We start from the raw sequence: 12,748 nt of genomic DNA on the forward strand, positions 1-12,748 counted from the left end.
TTATTTATTTTTAATTTGAATACATCCACCTCCCCTATATGGCTATTGAATACTCGATTTACCTCCCCCTGAAGATTTGGTCTTGCTAAAGAGCCCGACTATATAGGCATATGCAAGCATCAGTATTTATGACCCTAGAGTTCCGTATTTCATGTTACATATAGTATAGATATTTAAATAACTTTAGAGCATCGAGACTGTTACACATCATTGCATCTATAAAGTATTTAAATGTGAGTTTTTTACAGTATTTAATATAATCTATGAACTATTTTCAATTTATTGGCATACATTTTAAAGAAAAAAAAATGAAATGACATATCGTATAAAGGTTAAAGGTTATCTAATATGTATCAGGGGCGTCATTTATAGCATAAAAGTGCATTTGCATTTTCACAGATGTTCGGATGCTCTTTAAAGTTTAGTCATTATTATATTTTACAAATAAATTTTATTGAAATTAATAGACATTTTTCTACCCTTCAAATAATCATACTTTGATGGTTTTAGAGATTTTTAATGGTAATAGTGATTTGTTGAATTTCAAAACTATTTTAAGTTATAGATATTATATTTATTTTGAAATGTTAAGAACTTTAATATTAATTATCATGTGAATTTCGTTTAATTAATATTTTTTTAATTAAAAAACTATTAATAATATCTTTGTATTATGTATATCTACTCGTTTTTATTCGATATAAAGAAAAACCAATCACTTATTGAAAATGATTAATCTCTTATAATGATTTTTAAATCTGAATGTATTTAGATAGTCGTTACTTATTTTGAGAGTCAGCTCTGATTAAAGTTGGCTATTTGTGAATTGTTTTGCATTCCACGTACAATTCTGAAACACGTAATTAATTATTATTACTCACGTGTATGCCCATATATATATATATATGTGATGCGGGTTAAATTGCACCGTTAACAATCATAAAGATGAATGCGCAATCGCCAATGAATATTATATATATCTAATAGTGTTGTGTACAGAGCGCACATAATACAATAATATTACGGTTAAGATTTCCATGTAAAGTGCATTGCTGTTTGGGTGCTGTACCACAGTATTCCAAGTGCATATGTCGCATCCACATCGCGTTATTGTACATTTCACGAAATGGACAACGTTTGCATCCATTTCGCGAAATGGAACCGTGGTTTCTCCACTTCACGTAATTACACAATATGGATGATATTTCGTGAAATGGATACCTAAACCATCATCGACGGAACTTGTTCCGTCATTTGGATGTCCATATAGCAAAACTTAAAAAAACTCTAATTTAATTATTATTTTTAAGTAAATGTTTTACAAATTGGTACTTTAATACAAACTATTATGCTTACTAATTTTTACATATTATATTTAATGTTTTACAAATATTATAATATTATAATACTTTAATACAAACTATTATTTATTCAGACAAGTTTGTGAGTTATGGCAGCGAGAATTACATTTTAAATTACCTTTAAAACAAGCACATTTTTTAGTTTGACATTTGCCTTTACAACAACAGCTTAAAAAACCTTGACCTCCAGTTAAAGAAGAGACAATTTCTCTTAATGACATCTCTTTTGTCTTATTTACTTTCTCGATGTCAATGAAATTTGATGTGGCTGGTTGTATAGTTCCAGGACCATACCAACCTTTCAGTATGCCATGTTCAGTTCCTAAATGGTTAAGGTCATTTTTTTGGCCAATCACTACTCCAATAATGTTGGCTGGGTCTGCAGGACCTCTATCCATTTTGATTTTTATAAAATTTACTTAAAATAATTAATTATTCCATTATGCTATAGGATAGTAAGATCAAAATACCAACATTTAAAGTTGGAGACTGTGTTGTAATCCCGGTTCCAAAGGTGGATAGAGGTCCTGCAGACCCAGCCAACATTATTGGAGTAGTGATTGGCCAAAAAAATGACCTTAACCATTTAGGAACTGAACATGGCATACTGAAAGGTTGGTATGGTCCTGGAACTATACAACCAGCCACATCAAATTTCATTGACATCGAGAAAGTAAATAAGACAAAAGAGATGTCATTAAGAGAAATTGTCTCTTCTTTAACTGGAGGTCAAGGTTTTTTAAGCTGTTGTTGTAAAGGCAAATGTCAAACTAAAAAATGTGCTTGTTTTAAAGGTAATTTAAAATGTAATTCTCGCTGCCATAACTCACAAACTTGTCTGAATAAATAATAGTTTGTATTAAAGTATTATAATATTATAATATTTGTAAAACATTAAATATAATATGTAAAAATTAGTAAGCATAATAGTTTGTATTAAAGTACCAATTTGTAAAACATTTACTTAAAAATAATAATTAAATTAGAGTTTTTTTAAGTTTTGCTATATGGACATCCAAATGACGGAACAAGTTCCGTCGATGATGGTTTAGGTATCCATTTCACGAAATATCATCCATATTGTGTAATTACGTGAAGTGGAGAAACCACGGTTCCATTTCGCGAAATGGATGCAAACGTTGTCCGTTTCGTGAAATGTATAATAACGCGATGTGGATGCGACACATACACCGTTTCGCGTAATAGATAATTATTCAGAGGTGAAACTTTTATTTAGCATTTTCAGATAATTTTATTAATTTTTAGTGTATAATACATACAATGTACTATATCTTTTTGTATAAATTAGGGAATTGAAAATGTTATATTATCAAGAAATATTTTTCACATAATATAATTACTTATTTTTCTTACTTTTATCCGTACCTGCACGCAAATATCAACCGTTCAAAATATGACTGCAGTCTGCAAATATGCAATATACCTAACATGTTTATTTATCTGCAGCGATTTGCGATCATCAAACGTGGTATCTTACCTCGAACAAATACTAAACAACTAATTGATCAGTCGGAGTTATTCATACAACGATCGAGTTTATATTATAATGTATATTGAGTATACTAGTAAATAGATGTTTATTTGTCGTTTTTTTTTTTGCTTAGTTGGAATAAATAAGCGTCACAAATTCCAAAAGTTTATCCGTCGTTTTCCTGTCGCGTGCCTATTATCAAAAACAATTTGGATCATTGTTCAAGTTCGTAATATTACGTTCGAGAGGTGTCTTAAAGTCGTTTTTGGTTTTTGGTTTCGAGCATTGTCACCGGAAAGTTTCTAAGAAATTGAAATGCGGTCCCTAATTATCATATCATATCTATATCTACGGGTACGCCTCATTCCTATTTAATATAATATGCCACACATACCCCCTGTACACCCCTTGGTCCGCTACCGGCGGGCGGATTCCGTGCCCCGTGCGGAATTACCATAACGGTTAATATTCATAACGGCGAGTCTGTTACATATAATAATATACGAATAATATACATGTAGGTGCACGGCGGCGGTAATGTTGTTACTATATTATTATTATTATTATTATTATTATTATGATTATTATACGGCTCTTTGCGCCGTCTAAAGTTCCGGGCGGTACAAGTAGATATTATATGACGTATATATATATATATATATATATATGTATTACAAACACCTCCGCCGTCGTCGGGCAAAGGCGGACGCTGTTGTGTAGGTATATATAGTCGGGTCGAGAATAAACGTCGTCATCGCGTTCAATCGCAATAACCTCCACACAATATTACATAGCCCCTTTAGTATTCCGGGACTTTGCTGCGGGTCGCCCCATAGACAATGGGCTAAATGAAGAACGCAGACGTGCCGCAAAACGCCCGGACCGCCCCTCCGCAGCCCACAACAACCGCCGCCGCCGCCACCGCCGCCGCCGCCGAAGCTTTGCCGCGCGTTTTATACATTTTTGTACACGCGTATATATCATTATTATTATTATTATTATTATTATTATTATTATTATGTACACACGCGTAAAATGTTGTGTATAAAATGCCGGAAAGAAAACTGGGCGAAATGATTCGATTTGCTCCGGTTCACTCTTTCCTCCCCCTCCTCCACACTCCCCCCCACCCACTCCGAAGGCCGCGCCGTGCGATGTATTTTATGCGCATGTATAATATATATAATTATAAATTATAATATACTTTATGCAAAACGTGCTTTTTATTACAACAATAATAATAATAATAATAATAATAATAATGTAAATACTATGCCTGTAGAGCTCCTGCGCGCGGACGAGGCTATAACCGCCGCGGATAGAATAACCCGATTAAACGCCACCCCGTAAATATATATATATTATCAATGCGTGTGTGCGTGTGTGTGTTCGCTTGTATATAACGTTATACGTACCGTATACACAGACACGTATGAGTAGTAAATACGAGGCAGCCGATATATATTATATATATGTATGTATTGATCATGTACATGCGGCCCTCCTCCGTGCACATGAAACGAATCAAAACACGAGCGCCCTTTTATTATTAAAATAGAATTATAACGAGGGAAAAAAATATCGTATCCCGCCAAGTCAATATGTTTTTCGGTCCCTTTTGAAATCGGCTACAACAGCACCGCCGCCGTCGTTGTCGTTGTCGCCGCTGTAGTCGGTGGCTCAAAAAACCGTTCCCTCCCCCACGACCCGTATTTGTTTTATTAACTCCTAAAACATCACGCACCCCTTCAGCTGAACGGAAGCCAATAATGCTGCTCAATATTTTATTATACACTCACGCGGAGCGCCTTAACATTTATCACAGCGTTGATCCTCTGCTATTATATACTTTTTAATTTTTTTTAATTACTTTGATTCTACAACAACGATGTATATTATTAGGTATTTATTATATTATTATATGTACCTACCCATGGGCTATATTGAAAATCAAACACATTTTGTTTGCTGCGCTTGCCCGGAAAAAGGTTGACAGTTTGAATGTACAGTTGTACTTCTGTATTAATTATACATGATTGTCTTTTGTTTTAAAACGATTTTACTTTTTTATTTTTTATCTATTTAGTACATACCTATTAAATATATAACTATTGTCAAAAGAAGAATTTTGTTTAGAGTTTTATATTATTCACGCATTTATCATAGTAAAGAATGATGTCACCATGTTGTGATTGATTAAACGTGTAACGAAATAGAGTCTTTTGAATTTCAGATGGAGACCCCGGCCAAAAGACATGTTCGTGTCCACAATTTAAATAAAGGATACGATAATTAATACGCATTAACTTACTAGTAGCATTATTTAATTCATACCAATAAAGTGAAACATGATAATATACCAAGTACCAAGTGGATTAAAACTACTCAACAAAGCACCAGACAGTATTATAAACCATGAAACATTATCCCCTTTAGAAATCGTAGGTACTTCGTAGTGTTATTTAAAATGAAAAAAAAAATGATTATAAGAATAATGTAATTATAATTAATCTATTATAATCTCAAATGTATACATAACTTATTAATTACTCAGTTTATTTTACATGCACTATTAGATTTAGAAAATGTATTCTTACTGAGAATTCTGATTAGTTTCTCCTGTAGTCCTGTGTACCACCAATAGATGTTTTCCTCAATGGTGAACAAGGCAAACATTATTGTAAAAACAAAATACCTAATTAACGACTATTGTAACTCTACCTTGGCCGAAATACATTATAATAATTATTATTATTGCATAGGTTCTAGGTACCTGATGAGTAATAGGTATACGAAGAATGATGAGTCATATAATACAGCCATACAAGACTTTCTTATTTAATACACATTGATATTTTTACTTAAACTATTAAATTATGTACTATATTGTGCCATATTTATTTTCTATGGTGGTCGAAATACTTTCCCTTTAATGCATACAAGTGCAACACGTGCTTTACATAGGAAGGTACATGTAAACACAAAACACACCTACTTTTATAATATTATAAAGTTTGGATCAAAATTTAAGGTTACATTAAAAATTTTGATTTTTGGCCGGAAGGCAATATATTTAATACGGTTTTATTTTAATACATAAAGAACACAATAATTATTATTTGTTACTCTAAGAACAAATCACACTTATTTTTGAAAAATTCAAATTGTCCACGGAAGCGCAGCAAAACCAAATGTGTTTGATTTTAATTCCCCTCGTAAGAATTTGAATTTGAATTAAAACTTTTCTTTTAAAACAATTGACTTTGTACCCATGTTTTATCCAACCTTGAAAATTGATTAATTGATAACGAGATAGTTTCAACAAATCATATGATATTTTGGACAACCGTAGATAGACTTGAAAATGCGAAAACAGGTAAGTATATAAATTGAAACCTAAACTCTCTTTCTGATTGATACATTTTTAATATATCATAGAAAAAACGTTGTAAGTCCAATTTATTTATAAAACAAATGATATATACATCACTATTCACACTGTATATTATATAAATTAAAAACGTTAACCACCCACAACGTCATGTACCTATAATATACCGCACTACAATAGGTCGATTGTTGCAGAGTTATACACTAATGTTACACGCACTTGCAAGGTATTTGGTTGTTTCGCAATTACACTTACCTATTCGCAAATTTTAACTATTATTATACTGATGAACGATGATGCCAGGGCTGGCGTAATATATTAGATACTTAAACGTGTAAATTAATGCAACATAACGTACAACGTAATACCCCGGAAAAACCCAAGTTCTTTGGCCGTTGCAGGCAATAAAGAAGTAATTGGCGTCGTGCACGTTGACGGCTAATTAAGCGGCATTAAAAACTCTGACATTCTCGTATTACTTGGTTTTTGAATGCCCGTCGTCGACGTCGGCAGCGGCTCGAGAGGGACACGCGCCGTTTACACAGCCTTTCTCTGGGGACTCGCAAACGGATTTAATGGCCCACTATTATTTGCCAGACAACATGAACCTGACTCGAATATGTCTACGCGGGCAACTACGGTCTATCGTATACGTATTAATCTTCTGCCCAGCTCCCCCCCCCCTCTCGCGAAAAAAATATAATAATAATAATAAACACATTAAATACCATTACGATTGTAGGCCTGCAAAAACCTCCCAGATTAGGTTGGAATTCCTAAATGTTTTAGCGAAAAATTACCCGAAAACGGTATTTCAGTAAGTCAGTTGATGCACAATAATATTATACATACGTAATATAATTTCATATTAATTTTAAATTGTCCTCACTTCTGTTACTGTACAGACCTAATAATTAATATTTAAAATACAATAGTATATAGTATTGTACTATTGTGTATACACTCTGCCTGTATATTATATTTTATGGATTAGATGAAAATTGTCTACCCCTCTTGCATGCGTCAAACCACAATCTTTATACTTACATAAGTTATGACTAACTATACATAATGATAGTATAAGATGATCTTGGTCATTCTGATTTTAGATCCAAAATTTACTTTCGGTAATAATTTCTATAACTGGAAACTACAACAAAAATTTGGGTATTATTATTTAAATGATTTCGATGTAATTCTGTAATCTACCAAAAATTATTTTGTTGGTAAAAAAAAATATACATGGTTAAGCATTAATTGTATTATTAAAAACTACAAACTTACAATAATTGAGTTTAAAAATAATAATACAATTTTTATGTAGATTGCATACATATTTTGTTGTAGGTTTATTTTATAATCTACATTTTACAGTATTATAGTAGGTATGCTATATTACTATACTAATACAAAATTGTATATTATATATCTAATTTTAATATTTAATGTATAGGTAATAATATAATATGAACCAATTGTATCAACAAAATACTATTCAAGCATAATTATATTTACCCTTATAACTTTTAGACATTTACCATAAATATATACTTCCATGCCCATAAAGTTTAATACCATGAAATAGTAATATTAAGTAATTAATATTACTACCAAGAGGTTGAATATAAAACTATAATCATTAATGAAAATCAGAAGGGCCCCACACTGCGTCTAAATGAAAAAAAATTGGAAAATGTTCTAATACGATAATGTTTTTATTTCCCAAAATATCCACAGAAAAGTATTATACCTACTTATTAAAAATAATTTATAGTAAAAATAGTAAATATTTTGACTGAGAAACAAACGTCCTCGTATTTTTAGAACTGTTGGTATATAAACAGCAATCACCTGGCATATTGCATTATTTGAATAATAAATTATGAATATTAGAGCACTTGAAAAAGACACTTCCACTGCCTAATAGATTTCAAGTACCTCATAATTATTTTATTTTTTTAAATTGCCCTTATGTTTTTCCTATATTTTAAATTGTTATAAAAAATTTTTTGAGAAACCTTTCAATAAATGTCCAACCTTTTGTAACAATAAAAATATTATCAATATTTCGATATTAATATATAATATATTGAAAATACTAAAAACGTTTATACTAAAGTATCCATCAATATTTTGTGAAAATTTAAATTCCCTTCGATTATTTTTTTTCTGTATTACAAGAAAAATATAAAATCGAATATCACAAAAACTAGTGTTGTGTAAGTATTATTACCATTTTCACTCTAATTTTGTTAGTTTTCAGGACACGTGGAAATATACAGTCACTGAAACAGTACATTAATGCAAATAATACCACATGAGAACATTTTTCTTATAATTTAAATTTTTCAAATAATTTTAGTGCTATCTTTGATAATTTCTATGATAGAGTCCAAAATACTGAGAGCCACTGTACACCATAGAGACAGGCAAAAAGGATACAAGCATAATGTAATTTTGTTTTAAATTTAATGTAATGATAAAATTGCCTTAAACCAAAAATAAAAATAAATATTGTTTAAAACCTAAACATTTATAACTTAAAAAGTAGTTTTTAACGGAAACCATTTTTTTTAAATAAAAATACAGCAACCCTGCACAGTAGTGTTTTTTAAATTAAATCAACTTTAATTTTTACGCTTTAAAAATTAAGCTATCAAAATTAATTTTTATCTAGGTACACTAAGCGAATATAAATTATGTATTTAGACCTTGATTAATATATTCTAATTTCTAATAAATAAATAAAGTATATATTTTTTTTATTTTTAAATGATTTAAAATATTTAACGATAAATCACAATATGTATCATAACTCATAAATATAATATACATTTAAACATTATTGAGCATTAGTTTTATATTATTTTCTGGCTGTAGGTCGAGTTGGTATGCTTCATTTAACAATAATAATTGTGATTTGATTTGAAATGGTCAAAAGAAAAGTATATTGAACATTGCATTGAGTGGAGGATACTCATTTTAACTTACTTTAGAAATTGATTTCTGCATTTATATCGAAACTCAATAAATAAATCGATTAGAGTACACTATTCTATCCGGTCAAAAAAATGATTGTGGTCGAATCGCAAAGTAATTCAATTTTACGACGAACGCGCTGTAAAAGGGATGCACATATAATGAAGTTCCCGGCTTGTGTAAACGACATTATTACATGGGACTTTAAGCAAAATATCGAAATTCACGCGGATAAACTGAGTTTAGTTCAGCCTTTAAATTGCCAATCACTGTCCCATTATATTGAGAGGCGAACGGAAATCCCCCGAGACGACAATCGGCTTTAGAGCAGTGGTCTCCGCTAAACTTAGGGAGTGTATAATATAGTGTATACAGTGTATACAAATTGTTGTTGTTAAGGGCGGTGGTGGGAGACAATTTATTCTAACAGAACTTTTAACCAACAATATTCATCGCGATGTATATGAAAATTAAACATTGTATACAAAAATCAAAGTTAACAATTTTGAAAAATCTCAAACTATATTATAAACTAAGCATAATATATTTTTAAAACGAAATTTATTTTCATTTAATTAAGTACTCTCAGTAACAAAAAAAGAGAATTATATCACCAAAATGAATAGCCACACAGAATGAATTATCTATACATAAATACAACTATTCACGTGAAAAATGAAGAATGTGAACATTTAATTGTAGTACTTAAATAAATGTATAGCCTATAGGTAATATAAACTAAGCTGATTAGGGTTGTAGGATCCTTCTAAGACTTACGATTAAAAAGAGCATGCGTTTCAAGCTAATGAACCATTACCTTAATTTTTCAGTTATAATAAACAACTGGTTCTCCATAATATATACGTATAAATTATATACCTACTTCAATACTTGTTCAGTTTATCCACTAAATTATACTAAATATTTTATACATAAAAAAAAAAACACTTAAAAATAATTAGTATTTCATAATGATAATTTGTTCAATTCGATATGTATTTATTTATTCAAATAATAGTATTATTTGATTTGTAAATGTATTTAATGTTATCAATTGTGTTTGCAATGTATTAACAATTAGTTGTAATTAAATATTTATTAGAGCTAATTTTGGTAATTCAGAAAGTATAGTTTGTATACACATATCATTTGAAACGACAACAGTTATCTATTTCTTTATAATTATTCAGTAATGGTTTTTTTTTATGTAACTGTCAAAAAATATTCACTATTATGACATTATTTGTATTAAAAATAATCGACAATTCGTACTTTAGAATATCATTTTTTAAAGAAAGTTATATTATGTTATTATACACCTATTATAGACATGGCATTTATTAATAATTAATTTCGTGCAATGACGAGCTGAATTTGACGAAAAAATAAATCCAATTTAAAAGTCATTCGCCGCGAAATGTCAACTATACCAGTAGCGATTACATTCATCTATTGTAAGTATGACCTTTGGGGAGCTGCCGCCGTTAATTTTAAATGGCAACCTCAAAATTGACAATTAGCGGCTGCCGTATTGCGTATTATAGTGTTACTAAGCAACACAATTTAAACTTATACAAAAACGAACAACACTAATAACTAATTGGCTATTCTTTCAAACAAGACATTTTTTTATTTCAATTTTATAATGAAGTAGGAATCTTATATTAAATAATTAAAAATTCTTATTAAGATTAGCATTAATTTCAAAAATGTTTTACAAGTATAATTGTTTAATTAATTATTTATTTATAAGAGTCTGAGTGGAGCTCATTGGTTTTACAATTGGTCGATCAGGAGTTTTTTTTGTAGTAAAAAAAATTCTACGATAAAATAATAGTTTCAAAATATTAACAACTCTATATTCATAAGAATCATCTAAAAATATAAAGATATTGCTCATATTTTAAATGGATCATTTAAAATCGTCAATCTTCTATCATTTTTGATAAAAGAGTTAATAATATATATTATAATAAAGTAATAAATATATATTGGTATGCACCTACAAGTTACACCATGAACATTTTATGCATTACAATATATTAATTTTCGAAATTATAACCTCTTGTTATTTATATCAATAAAATATCTAGTCGTTCGTCGCGAAATGAGTTCAAATATTGCATCAGGTAAATTTCATTTTATTCTATACATGTCTTATGGCACGTACACACAGTATAGCTATACAGGCTGATGGCCACATTATGAGTAAAGAAATATTGTCTAACCTGTTGTAAACGTTGCTTATATTTAATGTAACATTATTTAAACTATATAGTACAATATACGATAATATGACTTACTTACAAGAATGCTTTCAGGTCTTATTTAAGAAAGATTTAAAATATACAGATCCAATTTGATTATGCCTTTTTAGAAAAACACCAAAGACCAAAATGATAGTTCACTGCTGCCGTGGTCATATCCATTTAACATAAAACACTCATCATGTCAGAAAACACTAACGTTTTTGAAAAAATTTCTTTTACTCGCGTATTTTAATTTGTTACAAAACAACATTTTTTACTATTTGTATGTGTAATGCCTATTATTTATTTAAATTTTTTACCAATTTAAATGTCAATATACAATTTCTAAATGTATATTTCGACATTAAATATTTTTAGGAGTATTTCGCTATTTACAAATCAAATTTTGGACTAGTATTCTATTAGTGATATATGTATTTATAATTTAGATAAGACTTATTTTTAAATTTTAAATACTTATAACGCATAATGTACACGTCCAAAATAAGAATATAATATTATAATAAAGCATTCCAAAAATATTCAAAAATTATAACGATACAAATATATTTTTTTACAAAAATGTTCATTAAACGAGTAACGACTTAAAATATTATGCAATAAAAATATTTTCACAAACATTAATAGTTGTTAACAGGCTAAAATGGTTGAATAATCGTTCTACAATTTAAGTCGTAAAAGTCAAAAGCGTTTTAATTGAATCTTATGATTTAATATAATTACATTAACATTTATTCAACACGAATTTATTGAGAAATTACGATCAATTAATGTGTAAAATTGTGTCGGATTTGTGTTATAATATGTATAGTAATCGTTAACGTAGTAATCAGTATTGTTAGATTTTAATAATGATGTATTAAATAAGTATGGTACAAAGGTGTTTCAGTGTTTGGTGCAGACAATCTCAACAAAGATTATAGATCAGAACGAGCATCACGGTCTCTATTAAAACCCTGTAGCGAGGGTTCATTAAATTTCTGCGCTACATAGATAGAGCACGGATGGTCTGTACAAAGCACTTGATGAAAATGATGTTTACAAAGGCGTGTTTTTATTAAAATTTAATTAGAAGAGGAAAGGATAATGCGTGTAGTGGTTTTCCTTTTTACTCGTCACACATTGCATGATGGTGTTCCCAGCAATTGGAGCAGCTAAATACAAAGATAATGTTACGATAATGTTAGGTACCTATATTATTAGTTATTTTTTAAATGAACACGTTTTATTTCGTGTGAAATAATTATTTTATATA

The sequence above is a fragment of the Myzus persicae genome, unplaced genomic scaffold (genome assembly GCF_001856785.1).
Source record: "Myzus persicae strain clone G006 unplaced genomic scaffold, MPER_G0061.0, whole genome shotgun sequence".
Lineage (NCBI taxonomy): Eukaryota > Metazoa > Arthropoda > Insecta > Hemiptera > Aphididae > Myzus > Myzus persicae.